The 15,927-nt window shown below is 39.4% G+C and overlaps 1 protein-coding gene across 7 annotated transcripts in view; it reads right to left on the reverse strand.

Annotated features, from left to right (window-relative positions):
* The window catches only part of LOC129726602 (short neuropeptide F), a 73,140-nt gene that overhangs the window by 38,404 nt on the left and 18,809 nt on the right, over nt 1-15,927 (reverse strand). For 2 of the 7 annotated variants that reach the window (XM_055683509.1, XM_055683507.1), the window contains exon 2: nt 12,612-12,804. The exons of 2 other annotated variants lie outside the window; for them this stretch is intronic. The gene's annotated coding sequence lies outside the window, so the exon portion shown is untranslated. The remainder of the gene's footprint in view (nt 1-12,611; nt 12,805-15,927) is intronic. 3 more of the 7 variants (XM_055683508.1, XM_055683510.1, XM_055683511.1) reach the window with 2 other exon arrangements.

Genomic DNA, 15,927 nt, shown 5'->3' on the forward strand with positions numbered 1-15,927 from the left:
AAAGCGCTTGGGCGCGCTGGAGGTTTCGGGATACGTGTCATTTCACCGTTGTTTAAAATAGTCATGTCGAAGTCATCGCAAAGGTTATAGATTAAAGAGGAGCGGTTATCATTGTAAGGGGAACCCCAAGCCACACCATGAGAGTTGAAGTCTCCCAAAATCAAACGTGGCGAGGGAAGAAGTTCTATTAAATCAAAGAGCAGCCGTTGCCCAACCTGTGCTCTGGGAGGAATATATATTGAGGCAATACAAAGCTCTTTACCTTGTATTGTCATTTGACATGCGACAACTTCGATGCCTGGAATCGAGGGGAGGTTAATACGATAGAAAGAATAGCACTTTTTAATCCCTAAAAGTACTCCTCCATATGGGGTGTCTCGATCAAGGCGAATAATATTAAAATCAAGTAAGTTGAGATCAATATTTGAAGTAAGCCAAGTTTCACAAAGGGAAAATGCATCGCATTTGTTTTTATTTATCAAAACTTTAAACGAATCAATTTTTGGTAAAATACTTCTACAATTCCACTGTAAGACAGAGATAGAATCCTTCATATACGCAGTTGAATTAGGCATCGAAGGATACAATCGCTGCAAGGAGGCGCCATTGGGCAGTCAACTGTTTCAAAAATGATTAAACTGTTGGGAGGAATGCTGTAAGAAAAATTTTAATTGGATCGGGTACATTGAAATTTTCAAAAATCCAGTCCACAATGTCAGAAAATTTCACTAATCCAGAGTTTGTTTCATGAACTGGATGTGCAAAAGGAACAACTGGGGTTTTAGATGTTCCTGGCAGTGCTGGGAACTCCTTCTGGGACTTTGAATTTGCAAGCCCAGGAGGAGTTTGCTTCGGTTTTTCCGCAGCACTGTTTGGTTTGTTCGTACTTTTTATTACACTTTGGGAAATCTTAGGACCTTTACGGGGAAGTTTAGGAGAAGAAACATTTTTCCTCTTCCTAGACTCCCCAGGATTGGCATAAGATGTTCCCGCTGATGAATCGTCAGAATCGGTTTCATCAGAGGACAACAGATCAAAGGGGTTCGATGTTATGGTATAAGTGGTCACGGTCTTCTTCAGCATCTCAGCATAAGAACGCTTTGATTGCTCCTTAAGTGACCGCTTGATTTTATCTCTGCGCTGCATGTACACCGGGCATGTGGAGAGCTCATGCTGGTTTTCCCCACAGTGAATACATTTTTCAGCATTAACACTGCAAGAATCTTCCGCATGAGTCTCCCTACACTTGCTACATCGTGCCTTATTGCAGCAGTAGGCGGCTGTGTGGCCTAACTGCTTGCAATTGGTGCAATTCAGAACACGGGGTACATACAATCGCACAGGCAGACGAACCCGGTCGATCGAGACGTGGCTAGGGAGTGCAGATCCGGCAAACGTAACGCGAAACGAGTCTGACGGAGTGTAAACTTTTTACCGCCGACGAGAGACATGGACCGCAATTGCTTACAATCCAAAATCTTCACCTGTGTTTCGGTATTTTTGAAGCAACCGGTTGCGCTTTTTAGGATACACTCGACAGACAGACTCGAATCGGTTATGACACCGTCGATCTCAACGTCTCGTGCGGGTATGTAAACGCGATACTCGCGTGTGAAGAGCTCAGAGCAAGCGATAGCATTGGCCTGTGCCAGATCACTGACCACGACACGGAGCTTGTTAGGTCGGACCTTGGAAATTTCGGTCACGGCCTTGTACCCCTTCGTCAGGTCTTTAGAAATTTGCAGTATGTTTAATCGCTTTGAATTCACTCCTGCCTTTGGACGAAAATAAACAGTATAGCTGCCCTGTTGAGATCCGTCCGGGTAAAGCCTGGGGCGAGGGGGGACTGGAGAATTAACAGGAGAGGGGGTAACAGAAGGGTCAGGGTCAGGGGGGTTCGGGGATGGTGGCACTGGAGGCGAGGGATCTATATCCATCGCGCTAAATGTAGCGCACTAGCGCACTAGCGCCGACAAGAACACGTACCTATTTACTTCTTCCTTCCAGCAGTGGTTGTCCGATCGTTCGAATCTGCACCCAAAGTAGCCAGCAGCATCAGTACAGCAGCACCAATACAGCCACCAGCAGTGAGCTGGGTGTGAGATCACTCAGCACAGCGACACGACTCGACTGTAAACTGATGGCCTTGAATTAGAAAGATCTATTCACTGTGCACAGATCAAAACTGCAGCTGGTATTTTGCACCAATACAGCCAAAGTTGCGAGCCGGGTACAGAACGTAGCGACACAACTCACAATCTAGTTGGCCTTTAGCGCGAATAATACACTCTTTTGTTTGGCTATTCGTACAGACGGGCCGGATTGTAATAGAACGACCTCTTTGGACGTCCGTTTCTGTCGAGTGTTCGACGCGGAATGGTGACATCGTGAGTGTTATAAAAAGTTAAAATTCCTCAATCTGAGGTCTGTTTTCGTAGTTGTGTTGTTTCTATTTAATCTTTCAAGCTATAAGTTGATATTGTACTCAATCGGTTCTATCGACTAATCCGAGAATACTTTTTATTCAATTTCTGTAATCGCAACGCATTATCTAGTTTTTTCGCACTATCATGCACGACTCTATAACCAATAATCGAACCAACCTTTAAACATTTCATCGTCGGTTCTAAAATCTAACGCGATTACAATAATGTGAGCGATATGTTATAATGTTCGCGTTAGCAAAAATCGAATCGAACATTCATTTACCGGTGCCGCTTGTTAAAGGGCAAAGAAAGATCATTCACATACGTTCACACAAATTCATACACAGTCATCAACACGGTCAGCATAGAGTTCTCCAGACGCGTTTGTATTAATGCGATGTATTCGATTTGTTCTGTTAGCTGTAAGAATTTTTTGTCACCTGTGAGAACTGTCATCAAAAAGAGAGAATAAAAAACTAGCGAGTTTTAATCACACTCTCGCAAATTTCTATATACAGTGTAAAGCGGGCCGTGTCGTAGTGATCGTGTGTTTTCGCTTGGAGAACTTTATACTGCCGGTACCCGCATAACTGTCCCATACTGATTTCGGTCACTTTTGAGTTATCATCGGGAATCGACTTAATTGTTATCATATTTTCTGGGAAAAAATTAAAATTGATACTTTTGTATGGAAAAACATGGAAAAAATACCAAGTTGTTTTTGTCCCATATTGAAAGTACCCGCATTACAGTCCCACTGCATAGTGGTATAAACTGCAAACATATAATTTTGCTCTAGATTAGTGTATATCGGATTATTTTAAGCATATAGAAGTATGACATTTAATTAACTAGACTAATGTTGTTTTTCTGTAGTACAATCTACGTTGCCAATGATACTGCCGGTTGCTGGTTGAATTTATATGGGATGGGACAAAATATGCGAGTACTTTTGAAATGTACCCGCATATTTTGTCCTATTTTGTCTTCTTTTCAAGTTGTATAACGTAAAACCAATTCCATCCATGTTTATTTGTTTTCAACGATAAACTTGTGCTGCCATGAAACTGTTATGGTCATTGGTTCTGGGTGTTATTGCTGGAAATCCGAAAATTCACGGATAATATTAAATCGCCGTTTTCTCAACATGTTGTTTTTCATTATGGGACAGTTATCCGGGTACCGGCAGTATAGACCTTTCTATCTGCGGTAGTATTAGTGGTCGATTTCACTAATACATGTTTTTTGTTGGTTGCAAATAAACAACACGCTGGTGGGTAACAAAAAATTTCTTCCTGCCCCGAACTTTTATTCAAGTTATAAGCCAATTTTTAGTTTTATTTCATCTGTTTTTCTACTGAAACAATACAGATAACACTTATGAGTTAAGTTACACAAGTCAATCATTTTTGGAAACCGACTATCAGCTGATTTTTTGGTTGAAAACAAATCGGTTTTATACGGTCACACGACCAAGGCTGTAGTGGTGAGATCTCAGTATGGTCTATAGAGGGTGTGGCAGAAGTATACGTGAAATTGTAGTGGCGAGTCGAAAAATGTAAACAATATCCGAGTGAGCCGTTGTGACGTCATACCACAAATTATTGTACGTTCTCTTATGGCATTATATTTTGCTTTTATGTTAATGTTCATTTTAAAAATAATTTTTATAAAGAAACTATTTCCGAAAAAAACAGGGGAGCATACTGTTCTTGAAACGGTTATTTTTGATTTTTTTTACTCAGTCACATCATTTTTACAATGAAACATAACAAACGTAGCAAATCGCAGTGCAGGATGGCTGTCCGAAACGCTAGTTTTACTGGAATTAGCAGAAAACTACGATGAGTAATCCGAATACGAATATGTTCTGTTACTCTACTTTTCTGGAAAATTCAAATAAGAATGCTTCCATGTCACCATGTTAGGTCTTATTGCATGGTTCCCTCCACATGAATTTCTCGGTCAGATGCTTTTTGGGATCGCGGGTTCAAGAAGCTGGAGCAAAAAGAAATAGTTCATTTTAATTAAGTGCTTCTACTTCACAAAAAGTAAGTAACTAGTTTTTTTTCTTGCACCTCCACGATATAATTTAAAAATTTTGCTGCTAGAAATGCTGTGGGCCTGTAGGTCCCGTGTATTCGTTTCAACACCACAAAACTTCATGAACTTTTTTCATAACACCTGTAAGTTTCGTCTGAAAACAACGTAAATCCATGCCTTTTCCGGTTCAATGTGCACAAATATCTCAACAGGAAACGGCACATTCAGGCATTTCTTATTTTTTCCATATTGCCGGGAGAAAATCGAATTTAAGATAAAATGGTATTTAATTACTTTATAACACTGCAGGAATATGACACCGAAACATTGGTATGACATAGTAACCTTTCATAGCAACGGTAGTGTAAATAAAATCATAGCAGTTTTACACATGATATTGAAAAGTGATTTAAATGTATATGTAAAACTATGATACATCTGCCACACCCTATATAAACCATACTGGTGAGATCTGGCGTAGAAAACTCTATTGGCAATGCACTGATTTAGTGTGTGTAACGCAATAACCCCTACTGCACACCTGCACGAAACCATAAGTTCATTACTGTTCTTAGGAATTTTTATTCAGTGAGAATTTTCGTGATTACGTTAATCGTTATTTTTTCTTATCCTACATGTTGTATGTTGTTACCCTATAAAAAAGCAAAGCCTTGGTGCTACATTTATTTATACACAGACTTCGCAGCCGACTGTTTAGTGTACAAGACAATTGCGGGGCTAGCGCTACGATCCTACTGACACTAACAGTCTCTCCCGAGCCGAGACTCGAACCTACGACGACTGACTTGTTGGGCCAGCATCGTACCTCGAGACCAGCTGGGACCCTATATGTTTTCTATTAATTAATTAGCTCAATTCGACGAAGTTACTAGCCAAACTATTTAATCATGTGTAATTTTAAAATTGCCTACAAATTAAACGAGAACACTTTATTTTTTATTTGAGGCACCAAATTATTTGAGAAGAGTATATATATATCATTACCAGTATGAAGATCGCAGAAATCGAGTTTGTTATGTTTCCACTAAGCTCCACAATATTTGAAATAGTATATAAACATACGTATACTTCATGAAGTCACGAGTAAACTTGAGCGAATATACGAAAGATTCGGTGGACCGCAGCAAAACACAAACACCGGAAAGCTGAACATTACGGCTGTCAGCATATTGGGCTGTTTGGGCGCGAAGTTTTTTTATTACTGTTTTCCTGTCCCTAAAAAAGTTTGCATTTTTGTCAAGTAATTTGTTTTTGAACATGTTTCAACATTACAAACATATCATAAATTTTTTTTTGTGATATTAGCTTTAAAGCCTTACGAAGTTGGTGTGTGGAATAAATGCTTTCATTCATTTTTTCCGCAAAATATTTTGTTCCGGACCGTATTTTTGCGGAAATTATACGGATTTTGCAATGCGGAACGTCTAAATGAATGTGAAAACAGGGACATTCTGGTGCGAATTATTTTGATTGGCATTTTAAAGACCTTTGATTTCAGAAAATAAGTTTGATTTTAGAAAATAAGTCATCTTTAGTTAACGACGGGTGCCTTGAGCCTTAGACAGATTTTTTAAAAATTTTGTCACGGCAAAGCTGGTAGTACCTGGTACTGATAATCTGTTTGATTGACTTCCACGGTGCTCCCGCAGACCGTTATTATAAAACAAAATGCACCAAAGAATCTGAGTACACCATTCGATTCGTTATGACATCCAAAATCTCTGGTCAAAATTACAAAATCATCGTACGGTACATTTTTGAGTAATGCCCTTTTGAAGGTCGTAAAGTACAAAAAAGTGATATAAAACCGACGAAATACTTATTGTAGAGCACGTTTTTCAACCATCATTTTATGAATTAACTTACAATATAGTTTCTACACATTTCAAGGGTTATATTTCAAAACATTAACAATTGGGGGAAAGATTTGTTTGAAAATCCCACAGTGCACAGTGGTCTAAGCTTGAAAAATCGTGATCGTTTCAGATTTGACTGCGAAAAATTGATTTTTTGTACTCAATGTCATCAGAAAAATTGTTTCATAGAACAAGGGCTTAGTTGAATGAGTAAAATCTTAAAACATTTTGCATTGTTTGACCATTACTGACAAAATGATAGACAAAAAAATGATTTTAAGCAGGAGTGTTCCGCAACGAACTCTATTTTGTCGTGTCTAACGTACAGATAGGGCATCGCAGTATTCTGCAATTGTTTTTATTTTAAAATTTTCCACAACTTTGCTGAAGGAAGCAATCTGATATAGTGGAAATTAGAAAAAATATTTTTTTCATCTAACTGTTAGGTGAATTGATCAAAAAACCGAAAACGCAAAAAGTAAGGCCTTGTTCCATAAAAAAAAAATTTGGCTGAAGACATTGAGTACAAAAAATCAATTTTTCACAGTCAAATCTGAAACGATCACGATTTTTCAAGTTTAGACTGTGCACTGTGGGATTTTCAAATAAATCTTTCCACCAATTGGTAATGTCTTGAAATATTCCTTGGAATGTTTAGAAACTATTTTGGAAGTTATTTCATAAAATGGTGGTTGAAAAACGTGCTTTACAATTAGTATTTCGTCGGTTTTATATCACTTTTTTGTACTTTACGACTTTCAAAAGGGCATTACTCAAAAATGAACCGTACGATGATTTTGAAATTTTGACCAGAGATTTTGGACGTCATAACGAATCGAATGGTGTACTCAGATTCTTTGGTGCATTTTGTTTTATAATAACGGTCTGTGGGAGCACCGTGACTTCTAGTGAGTTTAAATATTAAATGTTCGCTGGGTGCCTGGGCATGTTGTAAGATGTCGTACAACAACCCGGTGAAGATGGTTCTTGATAATGACCCGACTGGAACGAAGCGAAGTGGCGCGCAGCGACGACATAGCTGGCGTGCTGCAGCCATGGGCCGAATTGAATGGAGATGACTTCTTTAAACAGCACGGAACACTTCGGCCTGGAGCTGACTGGCAAGGTAAGGTAAGACTTGGGGACCGTACATTGACTCTGACCACTATCTCGTCGTTTCTAAGATCCGCGTACGGTTGTCAAATGTGCTGGAGTCTCGCAGAGAGAGAACGATACGTTTTAACATCCAGCGGTTGAAAGCTGATGGCTTGGCAGAAGAATACGTCAGAGAGCTGGATCAATGAATCGCAGAACAGCAGGACGAGCAAGTGGATGACATAAATGGGCTGTGGAGTAGTATTCACGGTGCCATTGTAATGACTGCGAGAGAGGTGGTTGGTACGACGCGTGGAAGACAGCGTAACAGCTGGTTTGATGCTGAGTGCCAGAGAGTGACGGACAAGAAGAACCGCATGCTCGCTGTGGCTGCACGTCAGAATAGGAAGAGAGATACATGAAGGTAAGAGTTACCGAAAATAGATTCAATCACCCGGAAGAAGCGCTGGCACGAGAAGCAGGTGCTCGCCAGCGTAGAAGATAACTTTGCTTGAAACGACGTGTGGAGCTTTTATAGAACAGTCAACAGAGTCAAAAGCAGAAATTTCCCTGTACCGGTGATGTGTAATCACAAGGATGGCAAGCTGCTTACAGATAAACCGACGTTTGCAGCCAGGTTGAAAGAGCACTTTCAAGCTCTATTGAACGGTAAAGTGCAAGAGTAAAACATGAACAGGATGGGGATTATGAGCGACGAACAACCTGTGCCACCAACACAGGAGGATGTTCAATAGGCAATTAGTGAACTGAAACACGGCAAGGCCGCTGGGAAGGATGATGTCCAGACCGGACTTTTGAAAGCAGAAAGCGAGTGGCTGTACTATGCGATCCACCAAATCATGCTGAGGATCTGGGTGGATGAACAAATTTTTTCGAACTGAATTTCTTTTTTTAACAACGCCTTTTTCCGTTAACACGCAAGTTCATTAAGCAGACAGTATGTGAGTAGAGGAAGAACGCAAACTAAGTGAACTGGAAATATGATACAGATTTGGAAAAATATACCGCATCCCGACGGGACCCGTCCAGTTCACTTAGTTTGCGTTCTTCCTCTACTCACATACTGTCTGCTTGATGAACAAATGCCGAACGACTGGTAGGAAGGCTTCACATGCCCAATCTACAAGAATGGCCATCGACCGGATTGTTGCAACTATCGAGGCATTACGTTGCTCAACTCCGTATACAAAGTGCTCCCCCGATAAGTTCCGGGAGTTTAACTTGCAGGCTCACCATATGTTAGTAGATTGTAAAGCGGCATACGACTCAGTGAAAAAAAACGAACTGTGGTATACCATGCTGGAACACAAAACTGCTGACGAAACTAATTAAGCTGAGTGAGAAAGACGCTGGAGGGATTGAAATCATGCTGGCGAGATATCAGTCGCGTCATCACGATCATAACGAAAACTCACATGCTCTTTGTTGTTGCGGACGACATGAATATCATCGGTATCGAGCGTAGGGCCGGCTGTGGAAGAGGCCATCTGGCCTTTCAATAGGAAAGCGGCGAGGCTGGAAATCAGCAACAACTCTGCCAAAACAGAGTACATGGTAACTGGCAGGGAGCGAGGACATTCCGGTGGTGTTGGTGTTGAATGGAAGATTGATGGAGAACGAGTTGAAGTGGTTGATGAATTCTTTTATCTTGGTACGTTTGTGACATGTGACAACGATATGGGCCGCGAAGTGAACCGATGAATTGCAGCTGCGAGCAGGGCTTTCTATAGACAATGTAACTAGTTATTTGCAAATTTGCACAAAACTAGCGCTATATAGGACGCTGATTTTCCCGGTAGTCCTTTACGAACATGAAGCATGGACACTGAAGGAAGCTGATCGACGAATGCTTGGAGTTTTTGAGCGTAAAGTTTTGCGATCGATACTTGGTTTTAAATTGGAAGATGGAGTGTGGCGCAAATGCATAAATCACGAGTTATACCAGGTATACAAACATGCTGATATAGTGAAAGTGATACAGCGAAGCTGACTTGCAGCCACAATGCCTGACGCAAAAGCCGTCAAAACTATCTTCAGCAGAGAACCAGGAAGAGTCCGTCGACTCCGTGGTAGGCCTCGCACACGGTAGAGGTGCACGACCTGCTGGTGTACGACTGGACAAACGGCTGCCCAAGACAGAAGCTGTACATCTCTTATTCGTTCAACCTTAGATCGATAACAGGACCGTCGACCAACAAAGTAAAGTTAGTTCTAGAAGACTTTTGCCCGACTAATGTAAAACCAAATCATAGGAATATGTATTGATTTGCTAACATCGCATTGGCAAATACTTCACCACCAAACCATTTTTTTAAGTTTGGGAACAGATTGTAATTCGTTGTAGCTGAATGAATAGGGTGCGTGACGAAGAACTTAACGCAAGTTAATTTTCTGACGAACTTCGAAAAAATCACAATGAATCTTTATAAACATTTTTGAGTATTGATTGAAGCTTTTCAAAGGTGTAACTGAAGACCGTCTGAAGGCGGCACTAGAGGGTTAAGGTGAAATTGTGTTAAAATCACAAAATGCCACTTAGTGGCCGACTTCGAATTTTCAAGATTCGGTAATACTTAAAGTGTCATATGCGAAAATACTATTGCTGTTTGGTGTGGTGATGTAAACATAAATCAGCGTTTTAACAGGGAACGCATTACTTATTTCCGAGTCTTGTGCTTTTGAAAATTCAAAGTCGACCACATGGTGGCTCCAAGTCGGTCATTTGTGGCATCAAACTCACCTTAAGCTTATTGAGTTTGGCCAGTGTAATAATGCATATGTGAATTGATGCATTGGCTTGAAGATACAGTTTTTTCTACCAAATGTGATCTTTTTGCTCAATTTTGCCACTCGCCGTTCAATGATTGACATTGCCAATGATAACCAATGAATGTCATAATACACGCGTCCCAGAAAACCGATGCCTTGACTTTGCCAGCGTATGGACTTGACCTTTCCATGTTATGGCTGCTAGCTCGCATGCTAACGATTCCTGGTGTGGTTATCTCATTTGATTGTTTTTTGCGAGGCTAGTCTTCATAGTTCGCACTTACGGCCTCGCTTAGACTTAGACTTTCGCATCCCCATGCGAACAGCGTAGAATCGAGTTTAGTTTCGGTATTAGTTGTAGGATGGGATTGAACCCTTCCAACTATTCACAGTCGCACAATGATAACCTTTTTTTCAAATTTATAAATGCACTGCAGAATTCAGGCTGGAAAAAATATTAGAGTCAGTAGCATGGTAGCGCTAGAGCCGCAGCAGCACGGCGTCTGTGTCTCACAGACTTGAGATAAAATTCCAGCTGTGAAAAATAAGCTTTGTTTTGTTTTTCTTAAAAAGCAATTATGGCCGAACTAACGCAAATGGTCTGTCTCTGTGTGAGTTAAATGATGACAATTGCAGAAAATCTTTTAAATTTGATAATTTACCTTACGTAACAGCATCAAAACGTATCACTGATAGCACAAACTGTGCCCACATAGATTAGATCCCAATTCAGAATTAAAAATCAAGTGGAAGACGACATTCTAAGATCGGTTCGATTCTAAGATCCGCGTACGGTTGTCAAATGTGCTGGAGTCTCGCAGAGAGAGGACGATACGGTTGAAAGCTGATGGCTTGGCAGAAGAATACGTCAGAGAGCTGGATCAACGGATCGTAGAACAGCAGGACGAGCAAGTGGATGACATAAATGGGCTGTGGAGTAGTATTCACGGTGCCATTGTAATGACAGCAATAGAGGTGGTTGGTACGACGCGTGGAAGACAGCGTAACAGCTGGTTTGATGCTGAGTTCCGAAGAGTGACGGACAAGAAGAACCGCATGCTCACCGTGGCTGCACGTCAGAATAGGGAAAGAGAGATACAGGGAGGTAAGAGTTACCGAAAATAGAGTCAATCGCCCGGAAGAAGCGCGGGCACGAGAAGCAGGTGCTCGCCAGCGTAGAAGACAACTTTGCTAGAAACGACGTGTGGAGCTTTTATAGAACAGTCAACAGTCTGTGTGAGTTAAATGATGACAATTGCAGAAAATCATTTACATTTGATAATTTACCTTACGTAATAGCAACAAACTGTGCCCACATAGATTTGATCCCAATTCAGAATTAAAAACTTACACTAATTTATCATATTAGATTGATTTCCATTTTTGCTCCTCCTTATTTTTCATGAAGAAGTCATAGTGAAGCGTTAGCTCGTCTTTAACCCATTTCCAGCGGAGAGAAATCGGGTTTTACCTCAAAAACTGAACTTCAAACTCTTATTACTCATCAACTACATGCACAATTGACACAATCTGTATTGCATATCAAATATCAATCTGTTCTCTATCCATACTAAATAGTTTCATCATACAAATTTCCAAGTATAATTGTGAATCTTAAGTCAAAGTTTAAATGTCAGGTGATGCCATATGGCATCACCCACTGTGAATGGGTTAATAAGAGTGTTTCGTGGTGGTCAGTTGCTCCTAAACAGTATTATTTTTTAGTGTCAAAAGTTTAAAAAATTAAAATGAGTGGAGCAGGTTTCCTATCACCGCAAATATAAGTTTACGTTCCTTGTCTATCATTCTTCTGCCCAATGCAAATGTTTAATATATATACATATATATATATATATATATATATATATATATATATATATATATATATATATATATATATATATATATATATATATATATATATATATATATATATATATATATATATATATATATATATATATATATATATATATATATATATATATATATATATATATATATATATATATATATATATATATATATATATATATATATATATATATATATATATATATATATATATATATATATATATATATATATATATATATATCGTAACTGGGTGGAAGACTGAACATATTGCAATGGGAGGTTTTGCTCTCGCGAAACAGTTCTGACCGACGGCAAACGGTTGTACGCAAAACTTACCCTGGCACAACTTGAAACACATCGAGAAAAACAATTTAATTGTTTGGATAATTAAATAAGACGTGGTTATAGATTGAGTTATCATGCACTGTCAGCTGTTTCATGTAGCATTGGACATACTGAAATTACGTTCCTTAAAAAGTGTACAAGGAATTTAATAAATATTTCATGAGCGTCTAGTACTCACCTTTTCGTACGCAGCGATTATTGGTTGTACTAATGGAGATAACACAATTTGTCAGCCAAAACGAACCGGACACTGCGGTAATAACGTAGGTGGTTCAGACCACGTAATCGATTTGCAAAAACCGCAGCCAGCAGAATGAAGTCTTCAATGTTCCACCAAGGATTAATGCAAAACCAAATTACTCACTACTGTACTGTAACATGTATGATTAGAAGGATGGTGCAGAACGTTATATAAGTATTTAAAGATTAGTGCAACAAGAGATTCGTTTTGACATTTTTCTCCGTTTCTTCTAGCCCGTTTTAGTCAACTGCTTTTGATAATTTATTAACTTTTTGCGTCTCTGGCATGTAGAATCGAAAAATCCTCTCCGTAATCAAAAAGCTAAATTTTTCTTATTGCTTGTAGTTATAAAAGACTTTTGGTGAATTTCATGATGAAAGGTTGAATGACAATTTTTTGCATGAAGGGTTGAGTCAGGAGCATATTTTTAAATTCAACATTTTTAAAAACAATTTGCTTCTAATGATGTTTAATGAATTTTAAAATGAAAACGTATATAATAATTAAATTTCTTAATGCATCCGTTTCCAAGTCTTGTTTGAATCTAAGCTTATAAAATCGTAAAAAAAAACAATAATTTGATATAATTTGTTATAATTTGTGTTTGGTATAATTCATCTGACAAATAAAGTCTTAATGAATAAAATAATCTAAATTATCACAGATCTAAGCCTATTTGCGAATCGTCCAGTAGTCTCATTGAAATCGAAGTGCTCTTCCGAAGCCGTAAACGTCCGTATACTTGCTGAGATCGGTTCATTTTGACCATACAAGGTCCGATGAAAGATTGGCTGCAATAACGTTGTATTCCGAAGAGTCCTGTTTGGTACACGAAAGTTCAATTTTTCAAGCAGAGAGGGGGCATCAACTTCACCGTGCAACATTTTTGCCACGAACAGCGCTTGTTGAAGTTTCCTTCGTCGTTCCAATGTGTCGAGGGCCAGTAGCCGACATCTGTCAGAATATGGTGGCAAATTATCAGGATTTCTCCAAGGCAGATTTTTCAGTGCCAAACGGATGAACCGTTTCTGAACACGTTCAATTCTGAGTCTCCACGAAACCTGATACGGTTGCCACACGATTGACGCGTTTTCTAAAATTGGACGGACGAGAGCACAGTATAATGACTTCCAGCAATGGGGGTCCGAAAAATTCAAAAAAAAAATTCATGATAAAACAATGAAGAGTTGAATTTTACTTCGAAACAAATTTTATTGAGACATGACATTATTTCAAAATTTTTGTTGAAAAGTTAATAATGTAAAACTATAAGACAAATTTTTATTCAAGGGTAACGTTTAAAAGATTTTATTTAATTTAAATTCAAGGATGCAAAATTATTACAGGATGTAAAATATTACAACAAGTGGCTAGAACTAGGATAATTTTTACAATATAGAGCAGATCGTGATAGGTCACTGAAACAAATTATTAAAATTCTAATGTGCGTCTGTCCTACAGATCAGCCGTGTATTCGGTTGCTCGTGGACTGGTCTTCGATTAGGCTAGCTTCAAAGTTTGTGTTTCGTCAGTGCATCTTTTAAAGACTACCTGAAAGTTATTCCGCATCAGTCTTTATCAAGACTACCTACTTTTGAATTCAACATTTGTTTTTAATTTTTTTCGTATCACCTGAAATGACAGGGCAAAAAAAGAAACTGGGCTTCACTACGAGGAGAAAGAGAGAGCATTCTCTCTCGGACAATTTGAGTGTCTGCAGCGAAAACATAGGCGTAGCCAGAGGGGGGCAGGGGGGGCCGTTGCCCCCCCTAAATGTTGACATTGGTGCAGAATTTTGTTTTCGATAATTCTAATAACACAAAACGACATCTTTAGCCCATAGAAACATCTGTGTAAAGTAACAGCCAGATCAAAAAAAATTGATTGAAATGCTTGCACTATGTTGCGTTGAATTGCACAGGTTTTTCAGTTGATCCACCAAGGATATTGCAGCGGCAAAAGTACCGGGCAAATCCGCCTGCGTCAACTAGTATTGGAGTATTGGAACCGAGCTATGACAATTCCTTACCTTGGTTCTCTTGTAACCTCACTGAAAACACAGTTCGGTAAAGATAGTGCACCTGCCTACGCGATGTCCTTGCTGCATCCCGCTAACTTAATACGCATGTCGTTGGAAGAGTTCATGAGCAAAACCGAAAAATTTCGTCATTTTTTATGAAGTTGACCATTTTGTTGGAAAGGTGGAAGTTTTGTATTAACATTGCAGCAGTATGAGAGCAGATCGTAAGAACTTGAAAGAGTTGGATCTTATAGACCTGCTAGCTAAAGCCCGTTATTTCTTCCCTGCGACTGAGAAGGCAGTTAAAATTGCACTTGCGCTACCATGGAAACATGCACGATTGAACGCTCGTTCAGCACATTACGTCGGGTGAGAACCTGGCTGAGGTCAACAATATTTGAACAGCGGTTGAGTGCTCTCTGCTTGCTGAGTGTTCATCGGCAGATGGTCAACAACAATCGTGAAAAGACACATGAACCGCTTCCGGAACGTTTGATGTTTGATGCCCGAAGGTTTTATTGAGAATCTTGACTGTGTCTTCCATCTTCACGTTCTTGGGAAGCTTTGACAGGATGTAGTTGAGATAGCGGCTGTGCGAATGGGTGTCCAGCTTTCGGAGAAGTAAACGTACCTTCGCCGTATCATTCAGCTGGCCTGCATCGTTCTCGAAGAGGTCCTGGCAGCGGTTAAACAACAACGTCCGACGGTAACTCCGTTTTCTTCGTCGAAGACAAACTCGATGATGTTCGAAGAGAGGGACTCCAAAATCTGCTCCAGGGTTTTATACTGACGCTGCTGCTGCTGGACCGCTATCCGCTGTACAATTTGGGCCATCTTGTGAATCATATCTTGAATTCCCGGTTGCGGCTGCTGATCAACTTTATCTTCTGCCATGTTCGTGGATTCTTGAGATCCTCGTCGCTAAAATAATATGTCCAAAGGTTTAAATGAACTTAAGAGTTTTTAGTAAAGCACATCTATTTATATTCGAGGTTGGACAAAGAACAATCAAATTTTCCACTCTGATGTCAAGAACAACTTTTCACTGGTTGCCTTGATGTAACAATCACTAATGACTAGTATTTATTTCTATTTTTCAAAACACACTAAAGTCGCTTTTTACGCGGGGGATACGTACCGCGTAGAAAAACGCGTAAATTCCGGAATCCGCATAAAAAAACGTGTAAATTCCGGAATTCACGTAAAAAAACCGCATTAAAAAAAATCCGCGTA

The sequence above is a fragment of the Wyeomyia smithii genome, chromosome 3, assembly GCF_029784165.1.
Source record: "Wyeomyia smithii strain HCP4-BCI-WySm-NY-G18 chromosome 3, ASM2978416v1, whole genome shotgun sequence".
In the NCBI taxonomy this organism is placed as follows: Eukaryota; Metazoa; Arthropoda; class Insecta; order Diptera; family Culicidae; genus Wyeomyia; species Wyeomyia smithii.